The sequence below is a fragment of the Procambarus clarkii genome, chromosome 21, assembly GCF_040958095.1.
Source record: "Procambarus clarkii isolate CNS0578487 chromosome 21, FALCON_Pclarkii_2.0, whole genome shotgun sequence".
Taxonomy (NCBI): Eukaryota; Metazoa; Arthropoda; class Malacostraca; order Decapoda; family Cambaridae; genus Procambarus; species Procambarus clarkii.
Window position 1 is genome coordinate 24,524,150 of NC_091170.1, and position 13,571 is coordinate 24,537,720.

Here is a 13,571-nt window from a genome sequence, read left to right on the forward strand (position 1 = left end):
TTCGGCTGCTGCTGCAGTATTAACTTTATCATTTTCTGGTTCAGATTCACCGATTATTGCAGCTTCAAGAAGAGTTTCATCTGCAGCTTCACTTGTTTCTCTGGGTTCTTGTGAGGAGCTAGCTAATTCAGTAGCCTCATGCATTGAATTTATAGAATCCAGGGAACATTGAGAAGAGCTGTCTGAAAATTGATCAGACTCTGTAAACAAATTATTACGTGAAGTTGTATTGGATGAGATGTTAGAAAATGAAGGTTGAACTTCAGTTGTTGATCCTGTGTAGTGATCAGTATTGATTAGAGGATTCTCCTCATCTTGAGGTAGCTCATGTATTTCATCTGAGCTGGGTGCTTGCTCAGGTGTAGGTCTACTAAAAAAATGTTCTATCCACTCAGGAACATCTTGTGTCGCAAGCACTTTTTTAAATTGGTCTAACTTGTCTTGAATGATATATGCATAGTCGTTAAGATCAGATTCTATCAGACGTAATTCGTCTGGGTCAGTATTACTGACATGGAGTATGTTCCTATAAGACTCGATTATAACCTTTACATGGTCATATTTTTGGTTAGCCACCCTTGTGGAACTTACTAGCCTGAAGACGTCAACTGAGTTAGTTTATTTATTTATTTATTTATTTATTGACCTGCTTATTTAGGACCTGCCCGAAACGCTGCGCGTACTAGTGGCTTTACAAGAATGTAAATACTGTACTATCCAATGTATTCTCACAAACCCAATGTAACCTTCTTGTATATATATAAATAAATAAATAAATAAATTAATTGTGTTTGGCAAGTATTCTACTGCCGTAAATAATATTTAACTCCTAAGTACTTCCTAATTGTGGAATAAAATGTTATCAGGGTTAGTAATGATTAATTAGTATGGGATCAGCAATTTGTATTAGTATATTGGATCCTAAAATGTTAATGAATCCACTGACTTGAGTGAATCAGTAATTATGGATTGAATTTAGGCTATAATGGACAGTCTGCTGACAGCCGTATATTGAAATATTTGTATAGCCCAAATAGTTAACACATAATTGGTGTTAGTGAGGAATTAATATACAAGTTATGAGCTGTTGCTCCTGGTGACCTAAAGATTCTTACCTCAGTATGAGGTGTAGGTCTAAGTGTTGTGGGCAATTGACTGTGTCCCACGAGTGCTACCTTATACGAGGTATAAGTAGCAAATGAATTGGTGTGAATTAGGCTAACCTATGTGTTACGCTGCCGGTAGACACAATTAATTAATGTGGTTAGTCTAGACTACTTCACACGGTGATTAGTTATTACTAATTAGTATGTATCTTTTTATATTTATACGGTTTGAAGGACCATAATGTGGGATATCTGGGCTTGACTCAATTTATTTAATTATTAAATTAATGAAATCAATTACGAAGGACCACCCACTTTTAAGAAAAGAGGGAAACTAATAAAAAGTGATCATTAGAAACACAAGGAAGAACCAGTGTCTATGGATAAATATTAGAAAGCATAATCACTTAAATAATTAATGGGCTGTATGGTTAATTAACTTAAGTCAAAGCCTCAAACACCTACATTGGGGGGTATTGCTAGAACTTCATATATGTCTAGGAACTAGTGTGGTTCGTGCACCAGTTCATTGTTTGATAAATAATATTGTGACCAAAATATTAAAGAATCAATAGGAGATTACCAGTAGAAATTATAAAGATTATTAGCATTAGAAAGCAATCATCTAAATAAACACATATTATCTCCAATGTTCATGATGAGTATTAAAATTTGATAGAATCATGAAACAAATAGCAAAAATTGGAGTAATTAAATGTGTACAAAAAGTCTTAGCTTTAAGACGATTTCTATGACATCATTCACGCCTCGTCCTCGTGATCTCAGGAATTCCTCGTAGAAGCCCTTAGAAGTGAATAACATGAATGTAGGTAACAGCTCGTTGACTCCTCACATACGAGCTGTAATTTAAGGGATATTATGTAGCATTGAACTAGGCTACTTAAATCTCAATATTCATGAAATATAAAATAAAATTTAGTGCGGTACTAACGTTGGATTTTTTGTAGTCGTTCGATATAACAACAGGCTGCCCACGACATATACAATCTCTAATGATGCATCAAAAAAGAACTATATACTTATCGAATGGTGCAAATTATGCTGAAGCCTGCCGGTATCGCGTCTGAGGCTCAAACTTCCACAATGTCGTACACGTGGTTGATAGCTTGGCTTGAATATCGACGCGTTATTAGTTGACCGAGCACTGCAGATCATGTAGAACAATAATAATTCATTCTGGGTTGAGTATCAGTGTAATTCTTGCTGATAATCTCAACGTCACGTGTCTCAGACTCTGACACCACGAGTTTTGTTGCTCAATTCCGCAACACGAGTACACCACACACACACACAATGGCGTCTCCCCTCCCTCTCCAACCCGCATCCCCGCATTCACCACCGAAATTATTTATCACGAATAATATTATTTCGCGCAATGGTGGTTGAAATACTTTAATAAAGACTGGGTTGTAATTCTAGGGATTTAAATATTATTGCTTTCTCGTCTTAAGGTAGTAAACGAGAAATGGAGAAGATTTTAGTTTTCTCCATGGCATTCACGCATGACGGTAAAATTATTACTTGATAACAATTGTAACTAAAAACTCTCGATTTAGAATTATTTGGGAGTTATGTTATCCATAAATAATTATCACACGGAATACTGACGATTTAAGAAAATCACATTCAATTCTCTAACACACTGGCTATAAATGTGTAATCTGACGCAATACTGGTGCTTGGTTTCGTAAGAATTCCAGTAACCATATGCAGATATAATAGTTAGTTCATGTGAACATTACTGTTAGTAAGTTTTAGTAACTACTGTAGTTAGTACATAATGGTACTGATTTATTATAATACAATAGTATTGTATTAGTGTTGGAAAGGTATGATAGAGGTTTACAAGTGGATGAATGAACACAACTAAGGACATATTAATAGGGTATTTAAAGTATCAACACAAGACAGAACATGAAATAATTGGTATAAATTGGATAAATTTAGATTTAGGAAAGACTTGGGTAAATACTGGTTCGGTAACAGGGTTTAGATTTGTGGAACCAATTACCACGTAACGTGGTGGAGGTGAGGTCCCTCGATTGTTTCAAGCGCAGGTTGGACATGTATATGAGTCAGTCAGTCAGGTGCTGTCACAGTGAGAGGTTGTGTTAGCTTCCCGGTTGAGGAATCCCGATCATATGTGGCATTCTTCCAAGAAAGGGAGTGGTAAATGAATGGATGTCGAGGGCACTTGGTGTCAATTGCCGGCTGGAAAGATATTGCAAATCAAATGTAATATCTTTCATAGACAACTGGGAACACTTCTATGGAAGAAATGAAATGTATGCTCGTGATGGGGTACATCTATCGAGGGCTGGGGTTGTTGCTGTTGCAAACTCGTTGGAACCAGTGGTTAGAGGTGTTTGTTTGGGTTTAAACTGTTAGTAGATAGTGGTATGGGAATTGATTTGGAGGAAGGAGGTAATAAAAGTATGTGTTCGTGGGAGAAAAGAATTGGCAAAATGATCAGGGAAAGAAAAGGGCCTCAAAATAACAATTCACTTAGGATATATTACACTAACAGTAGAAGTCTAAGAAATAAAATTAATGAATTAAATGCTCTTGTCTGCACAGAAAAAATAGATATTATTGCACTTACCGAAACATGGATGAATGTAGAAAATAGAGAACTATTAGCTGAATATCAGATAAATGGATTTAAACTATTTCACACAGATAGATATATTAGACGAGGAGGGGGAGTAGCCATATATGTTAGGGACAATTTGAAATGTAGTCTCAAAGAGGGAATCAAAACTGAGCCACACACAGAAACTATTTGGATAGAATTAAACGAAAAAGTAAATAATATTATAATAGGAGTTATATATAGGCCACCAAATTTAGACAGAATGGAAGCAAAGCATCTATGGGGTGAAATATCTAGAGCATCTAGATCTAACAGTATTTATGTCATGAGTGACTTTATTTTTAGTGGAATAAACTGGGTGAACAAAACAGGGAATAGTGAAGCATAAGATTTTCTAGAATTAATTGACGATTGCTTTCTTACGCAACACATTAAGGAACCAACGCGGGAAAAAAATATTTTACATTTAGTGTTAACTAACAGGGAAACACAAATTAATGACATCGAAATAGCGAGTGAGCTAGGGAACAGTGATCACAAAGTAATCAGATTTAGCATAGAATGGAATAGACCTGTAGGAGAAAATTCTGTAAAAGTGCCAGATTTTTGAAAAGCTGATTTTAATAGCTTAAGAAATTTTTTGGGTAAAATAGATTGGAAAGTCCTCGGTATGGGGTGTGGGCCGGTCTTAGAGCGAGACATGAACCCAGCGATAGGTGACGTAAAAGGGGATTTCGATGTGGATTTAATGTATAACTTATTTTAGAATATTCTAAACAAAGCACAGGAACGTAGTATACCATACAAATTGAATAGATCGAATACTAATGACCCAAAGTGGATAACAAATAATTTAAAGAACCTTATTGGTAAAAAGAGAGCTTGGTACAAAAGGATTAAGAATGGGGAAGTCAGTTTAGAACAGGAATTCATACAACTGGTTAGAAATGTTAAAAAAGAGATTAGGAAAGCAAAAAGAAACTATGAAGTTCGCATAGCAGAGCAAGCAAAGTCAAATCCTAATGGGTTTTTACAGTTATATCGAACTAAGACTAGGGAAAGGATAGGTCCATTAAAATCTGAGACAGGTCAAATAACGGATAATGACAAGGAGATGAGTAGTATTTTTAACAAATATTTTATATCTGTATTTACTAAAGAAGAACTTAACAATATGCCTTCAGCCGAACAAGTCTATGTGGGTGGGGATGAGGACAGGTTGACTAGTTTAGCAGTTACCAGGGAGGATGTAATTAAACAATTAGAAAAACTAAAACCAAACAAATCCCCAGGGCCGGATGAAGTGTTTGCCAGGGTGCTTAAAGAATGCAAAGAGGAGCTTTCCGAGCCACTGTCTACCATATTTAATAAATCAATAGAGTCAGGCAGAGTGCCAGAGTCATGGAAGGTAGCTAATGTGGTACCAATTTTTAAGAAAGGAGATAGATCACTTGCGTCAAACTATCGGCCAATTAGCTTAACATCTATTGTGGGAAATTTACTTGAATCAATAATTGCAAATACAATTCGTCTCCATCTTGAAAAACATAAATAAATAAATGAGTCACAACATGGTTTTACAAATGGCCGTTCATGTTAAACAAATTTGTTAGCTTTTTATTCCAGCATAGTTGAGGCAGTTGATAGTGGTAAGGATTGTGATGTTGTGTACCTTGACTTTAGCAAAGCTTTTGATACAGTGCCACATGAAAGACTAATTAAAAAAATAGAAGCTCATGGTATTGGGGGTGGTATATTAACTTGGATTAGGGCATGGCTATTCCAAAGGAAACAGAGAGTTAGTATAAATGGGGTTAAGTCAGAGTGGGATAATGTAGTTAGTGGAGTACCTCAGGGCTCTGTCCTGGGACCTCTGTTGTTTATAATATATATAAATGATTTAGATTCAGGTTTGAGTAGCAACATTTGCAAATTTGCCGATGATACGAAAATCGGTAGGGAAATTAATTCGGAGGACTCACTATTACTTCAAGTTGATCTAGATAGGGTTTTGAAATGGTCAAAGGATTGGCAAATGCAGTTTAATGCTGATAAATGTAAAGTTCTGAGGTTAGGTAATGATGATAGAGTTACAAGATAGGAGCTAGATGGTGTTGAGATTGCGAAAGGGATCTGGGAGTTATGATTAGTAAGAATTTAAAACAAAAGGATCAAAGGATCATGAATGTTCGTAATAAGGCGAATAGGACACTGGGATTTATTAATCGAAGCGTTAGTAACAAGACACCTGGTGTGGTTCTTAAGCTATATCTTGCTCTGGTTAGGCCCCATTTAGATTATGCAGTTCAACTTTTGGTCGCCGTATTATAGAATGGATATAAATTCACTTGAACGTGTCCAACGTAGGATGACTAAGTTAATTCCCCAAATTAGAAATCTTTCATATGAAGAAAGATTAACAAAGCTTAAGTTGCATTCACTGGAAAGGCGAAGAGTTAGGGGTGACATGATAGAGGTTTACAAGTGGATGAATGGACATAACAGGGGGGGATATTAATAGGGTATTAAAAATATCAACATAAGACAGAACACGAAACAATGGGTATAAATTGGATAAGTTTAGATTTAGGAAAGACTTGGGTAAATACTGGTTCAGTAACAGAGTTGTTGGTTTGTGGAACCAATTGCCGCGTAACGTGGTGGAGGTGGTGTCCCTCGATTGTTTCAAGCGCGGGTTGGACAAGTATATGAGTGGGATTGGGTCGTTATAGATAGGAGCTGCCTCGTATGGGCCAATAGGTCTTCTGCAGTTACCTTTGTTCTTATGTTCTTATGAGTGGGATTGGGTGGTTATAGATAGGAGCAGCCTCGTATGTACAAATAGGCCTTCTGCAGTTGCCTTTGTTCTTATCTTCTTATGTCTTGCACAATCTGGTTCTGTACACGTTCAACAGGAGGCATGGTCCTGCACAATGAAAAAGTAACTCAGGAAGCAAGGTCCTACACACTGTAAACGTGTAACAAGAGGCAAGGTCCTACACAATATAAACGTGTAACAAGAGGCAAGGTCCGACACAGTGTTCACGTGTAACAAGAGGCAAGGTCCTGCATAATGTACACGTATATCAGGAGGCAAGGTCCTACACAATGAACACGTGGAGCAGGAAACAAAGTCCTGCACATCGTACACGTATAAAAGGAGGCAAAGTCCTGCACATTGTATACGTGAAACAGGAAGCAATTTCCTGCACAATGTACATGTATAAAAGGAAGCAAGGTCCTGCACAATGTATACATATAACAGGAGGCAAAGGTCCTGCACAATGAACACGAATAAGAGGGGGCAAGGTCCGGCATAATGAACTCGTGTAACAGGGGGCAAGGTCCTGCACAATGTATACGTGTAATAGGTAGCAAGGTCTACACAATGTACACGTTTAACAGGAAGCAAGGTCCTGCACAATGCACACGTGCAACATAAAGCAAGGTCCTGCACAATGTACACGTGTAACAAGAGGCAAGGTCCTGCACAATGTACATGTTAAACAGGACTCAAGGTCCTGCACAATGTTCACGTATAACATGCTGCAAGGTCCTACACATGTACATGTGTAACAGGAAGCAATATACTGCACAATGTACACGTGTAACAGGAGGCAAGGTCCTGCTCAAAGAACACGTGTAACAGAGGTTAAGTCAGGTGCTGTCACAGTGAGAGGTTGTGTTAGCTGGAGCTCTGGAGTAACATTATTATTGCAATAATGGTAGGATTAGTTAATGATTTGGTGAGTTTGGTTGGAGCTCTGAGAACAGAGATGGATTCCCTGCGGGAGGAGGTACGACGGCTGAGACTTCGAGAGGAAACGAAGGAGGAGACCAGTGTTGACGAGAACTCCTCGTGGAGGGTAGTGAAAGACAGGGGTCTTAAGAAGAACTTGACAAGGCCGCCTACAGACGCCCTAAGGACGGCAAATTCATTTGCCGTGTTGGAGGACGAGTGCTGTAGTGCGCCTGCAGCGAGGAACAGCGGAGCGCAGGCCCCTCAGAAAGTTAGGGCGGTGCCGAAGCGAATTTTGGTTGTGGGAGATTCCCAGGTGAGGTATTTAGACAGAACGTTTTGTGCCAGAGATAGGGGGAACAGATTAAGGGTTTGCTATCCGGGAGCTGGAATTGGTGATATTGTTGAAAACATGAATGATATTATGACGGGAAATGGGAACAAACCCAGTATTTGTATTAGTGCAGGGGGTAATGATGTTGGGCGAGTTAGGAGTGATGAACTAATACAGAGATTTAGGACAGCTATTGAATTAGTTAGGAGCAAGGGAGGAATCCCGATCATATGTGGCATTCTTCCAAGAAAGGGAGTGGGAAATGAATGGATGTCGAGGGCACTTGGTGTCAATTGCCGGCTGGAAAGATATTGCAAATCAAATGCAATATCTTTCATAGACAACTGGGAACGCTTCTATGGAAGAAATGAAATGCATGCTCGTGATGGGGTGCATCTATCGAGGGCTGGGGTTGTTGCTGTTGCAAACTCGTTGGAACCAGTGGTTAGAGGTGTTTGTTTGGATTTAAACGTTAGTAGATAGTGGTATGGGAATTGATTTGCAGGAAGGAGGTAATAAAAGTATGTGTTCGTGGGAGAAAAGAATTGGCAAAATGATCAGGGAAAGAAAAGGGCCTCAAAATAACAATTCACTTAGGATATTTTACACTAACAGTAGAAGTCTACGAAATAAAATTAATGAATTAAATGCTCTTGTCTGCACAGAAAAAATAGATATTATTGCACTTACCGAAACGTGGATAAACGTAGAAAATAGAGAACTATTAGCTGAATATCAGATAAATGGATTTAAACTATTTCACACAGATAGATATATTAGACGAGGAGGGGGGAGTAGCCATATATGTTAGGGACAATTTGAAATGTAGTCTCAAAGAGGGAATCAAAACTGAGCCACACACACAAACTATTTGGATAGAATTAAACGAAAAAGCAAATAATATTATAATAGGAGTTATATATAGGCCACCAAATTTAGACAGGATGGAAGCAAAGCATCTATGGAATGAAATATCTAGAACAACTAGATCTAACAGTATTTATGTCATGGGTGACTTTAATTTAAGAACATAGAACATAAGAACAAAGGTAACTGCAGAAGGCCTATTGGCCCATACGAGGCAGCTCCTATTTAACCACCCAATCCCACTCATATACATGTCCAACCCATGCTTGAAACAATCGAGGGACCCCACCTCCACAATGTTACGCGGCAATTGGTTCCGCGTAATTCCAATTGGTTTGGAATTTCGTATCATCGGCAAATACTATCTATAACCACCCAATCCCACTCATATACTTGTCCAACCCGCGCTTGAAACAGTCGAGGGACCCCACCTCCACCACGTTACGAGGCAATTGGTTCCACAAATCAACAACCCTGTTACTGAACCAGTATTTACCCAAGTCTTTCCTAAATCTAAACTTATCCAATTTATACCCATTTTTCGTGTTCTGTCTTGTGTTGATATTTTTAATACCCTATTAATATCCCCCCTGTTATGTCCATTCATCCACTTGTAAACCTCTATCATGTCACCCCTAACTCTTCGCCTTTCCAGTGAATGCAACTTAAGCTTTGTTAATCTTTCTTCATATGAAAGATTTCTAATTTGGGGAATTAACTTAGTCATCCTACGCTGGACACGTTCAAGTGATTTTATATCCATTCTATAATATGGCGACCAAAACTGAACTGCATAATCTAAATGGGGCCTAACTAGAGTAAGATATAGCTTGAGAACCACACCAGGTGTCTTGTTACTAACGCTGCGATTAATAAATCCAAGTGTCCGATTTGCCTTATTACGAACATTTATGCATTGATCCTTTTGTTTTAAATTCTTACTAATCATAGCTCCCAGATCCCTTTCGCAATCTCAACACCATCTAGCTCGTATCTTGTAACTCTATCATCAACTCATTTATCAGCATTAAACTGCATTTGCTAATCCTTTGACCATTTCAAAACCAACTTGAAGTGATAGTAAGTCCTCCTCCGAATTAATTTCCCTACCGATTTTCGTATCATCGGCAAATTTGCAAATGTTGCTACTCAAACCTGAATCTAAATTATTTATATATATATTATAAACAACAGAGTTCCCAGGACAGAGCCCTGAGGTACTCCACTAACAACATTATCCCACTCTGACTTAACCCCATTTATACTAACTCTCTGTTGCCTTTGGAATAGCCATGCCCTAATCCAACTTAATATAGCACCCCCAATACCATGAGCTTCTATTTTTTTAATTAGTCTTTCATGTGGCACTGTATCAAAAGCTTTGCTAAAGTCAAGGTACACAACATCACAATCCTTACCACTATCAACTGCCTCAACTATGCTGGAAAAAAAAGTTAGCAAATTTGTTAAACATGAACGGCCATTTGTAAAACCATGTTGCGACTCATTTATTAATTTATGTTTTTCAAGATGGAGACGAATTGTATTTGCAATTATTGATTCAAGTAACTTTCCCACAATAGACGTTAGGCTAATTAGCCGATAGTTTGACGCAAGTGATCTATCTCCTTTCTTAAAAATTGGTACCACATTAGCTACCTTCCATGACTCTGGCACTCTGCCTGACTCTATTGATTTATTAAATATGGTAGACAGTGGCTCGGAAAGCTCCTCTTCGCATTCTTTAAGCACCCTGGCAAACACTTCATCCGGCCCTGGGGATTTGTTTGGTTTTAGTTTTACTAATTGTTTAATTACATCATAAGAACATAAGAACAAAGGTAACTGCAGAAGGCCTATTGGCCCATACGAGGCAGCTCCTATTCTATAACCACCCAATCCCACTCATATACTTGTCCAACCCGTGCTTGAAACAATCGAGGGACCCCACCTCCACAATGTTACGCGGCAATTGGTTCCACAAATCAACAACCCTGTTACTGAACCAGTATTTACCCAAGTCTTTCCTAAATCTAAACTTATCCAATTTATATCCATTGTTTCGTGTTCTGTCCTGTGTTGATACTTTTAATACCCTATTAATATCCCCCCGGTTATGTCCATTCATCCACTTGTAAACCTCTATCATGTCACCCCTAACTCTTCGCCTTTCCAGTGAATGCAACTTAAGCTTTGTTAATCTTTCTTCATATGAAAGATTTCTAATTTGGGGAATTAACTTAGTCATTCTACGCTGGACACGTTCAAGTGAATTTATATCCATTCTATAATATGGCGACCAAAACTGAACTGCATAATCTAAATGGGGCCTAACTAGAGCAAGATATAGCTTGAGAACCACACCAGGTGTCTTGTTACTAACGCTGCGATTAATAAATCCAAGTGTCCGATTTGCCTTATTACGAACATTTATGCATTGATCCTTTTGTTTTAAATTCTTACTAATCATAACTCCCAGATCCCTTTCGCACTCCGACTTCGCAATCACAACACCATCTAGCTCGTATCTTGTAACTCTATCATCATTACCTAACCTCAGAACTTTACATTTATCAGCATTAAACTGCATCTGCCAATCCTTTGACCATTTCAAAACCCTATCTAGATCAACTTGAAGTGATAGTGAGTCCTCCTCCGAATTAATTTCCCTACCGATTTTCGTATCATCGGCAAATTTGCAAATGTTGCTACTCAAACCTGAATCTAAATCATTTATATATATTACAAACAACAGAGGTCCCAGGACAGAGCCTTGAGGCACTCCACTTACAACATTTTCCCACTCTGACTTGATTCCATTTATACTAACTCTCTGTTTCCTTTGGTATAGCCATGCCCTAATCCAGCTTAATACAGCACCCCCAATACCATGAGACTCTATTTTTTTAATCAGTCTTTCATGTGGCACTGTATCAAAAGCTTTGCTAAAGTCAAGGTATACAACATCGCAATCCTTACCACTATCAACTGCCTCAACAATGCTAGAATAAAAAGATAACAAATTTGTTAAACATGAACGGCCATTTATAAAACCATGTTGCGACTCAATTATTAATTTATGTTTTTCAAGATGAAGACGAATTTTATTTGCTATTATAGATTCGAGTAACTTTCCCACAATAGACGTTAGGCTAATTGGTCGATAGTTAGACGCAAGTGATCTATCTCCTTTCTTAAAAACTGGTATCACATTAGCAACTTTCCAAAACTCTGGCACTCTGCCTGACTCTATTGATTTATTAAATATGGTTGACAGTGGGTCACAAAGCTCCTCTTTGCATTCTTTAAGCACCCTAGCAAACACTTCATCCGGCCCTGGGGATTTGTTTGGTTTGAGTTTTACTATTTGTTTAAGAACATCCTCCCTGGTAACTGCTAAACTCGTCAACCTGTCCTCGTCCCCACCCACATAGACTTGTTCGGCTGAAGGCATATTGTTAAGTTCCTCTTTAGTAAATACAGATACAAAATATTTATTAAAAATACTACTCATCTCTTCATCACTATCTGTTATTTGACCTGTCTCAGTTTTTAATGGACCTATCCTTTCCCTAGTCTTAGTACGATATAACTGAAAAAACCCTTTAGGATTTGTCTTTGCTTGCCCTGCTATGCGAACTTCATAGTTTCTTTTTGCTTTCCTTATCTCTTTTTTAACATTTCTAACCAGTTGTACGAATTCCTGTTCTAAAGTGACCTCCCCATTTTTAATCCTTTTGTACCAAGCTCTCTTTTTACCTATAATTTTCTTCAAATTCTTTGTTTTCCACTTTGGGTCATTAGTATACGATCTATTCAATTTGTATGGTATACTACGTTCCTGTGCTTTGTTTAGAATATTCTTAAATAAGTTATATATTGAATCCACATCGAAATCCCCATTTAAGTCACCTATCGCTGGGTTCATGTCTCGCTCCAAGACCGGCCCACACCCCATACCCAAGCCTTTCCAATCAATTTGACCCAAAAAATTTCTTAGGCTATTAAAATCAGCTTTTCGAAAATCTGGCACTTTAACAGAATTTTCTCCTACTGGTCTATTCCATTCTATGCTAAATCTGATTTCTTTGTGATCACTGCTCCCTAGCTCACTCCCTATTTCGATGTCATTAATTTGCGTTTCCCTGTTAGTTAACACTAAATCTAAAATATTATTTTCCCGTGTTGGTTCCTTAATGTGTTGCGTAAGAAAGCAATCGTCAATTAATTCTAGAAAATCTTCTGCTTCACTATTCCCTGTTTTGTTCAACCAGTTTATTCCGCTAAAATTAAAGTCACCCATGACATAAATACTGTTAGATCTAGATGCTCTAGATATTTCATCCCATAGATGCTTTGCTTCCATTCTGTCTAAATTTGGTGGCCTATATATTACTCCTATTATAATATTATTAGCTTTTTCGTTTAATTCAATCCAAATAGTTTCTGTGTGTGGCTCTGTTTTGATTCCCTCTTTGAGACTACATTTCAAATTGTCCCTAACATATATGGCTACTCCACCTCCTCGTCTAATATATCTATCTGTGTGAAATAGTTTAAATCCATATATTTGATATTCAGCTAATAGTTCTCTATTTTCTACATTCATCCACGTTTCGGTAAGTGCAATAATATCTATTTTTTCTGTGCAGACAAGAGCATTTAATTCGTTAATTTTATTTCTTAGACTTCTACTGTTAGTGTAATATACCCTAAGTGAATTGTTATTTTGCGGACCTTCTCTTTCCCTGATCGTTTTGCCAATTCCTTTCTCCCACAAACACATACTTTTATTACCTCCTTCCTCCAAATCAATTCCCATACCTCTATCTACTAACAGTTTAAACCCAAACAAACACCTCTAACCACTTCTTCTAGCGAGTTCGCAACAGCAACAACCCCAGCTCTCGA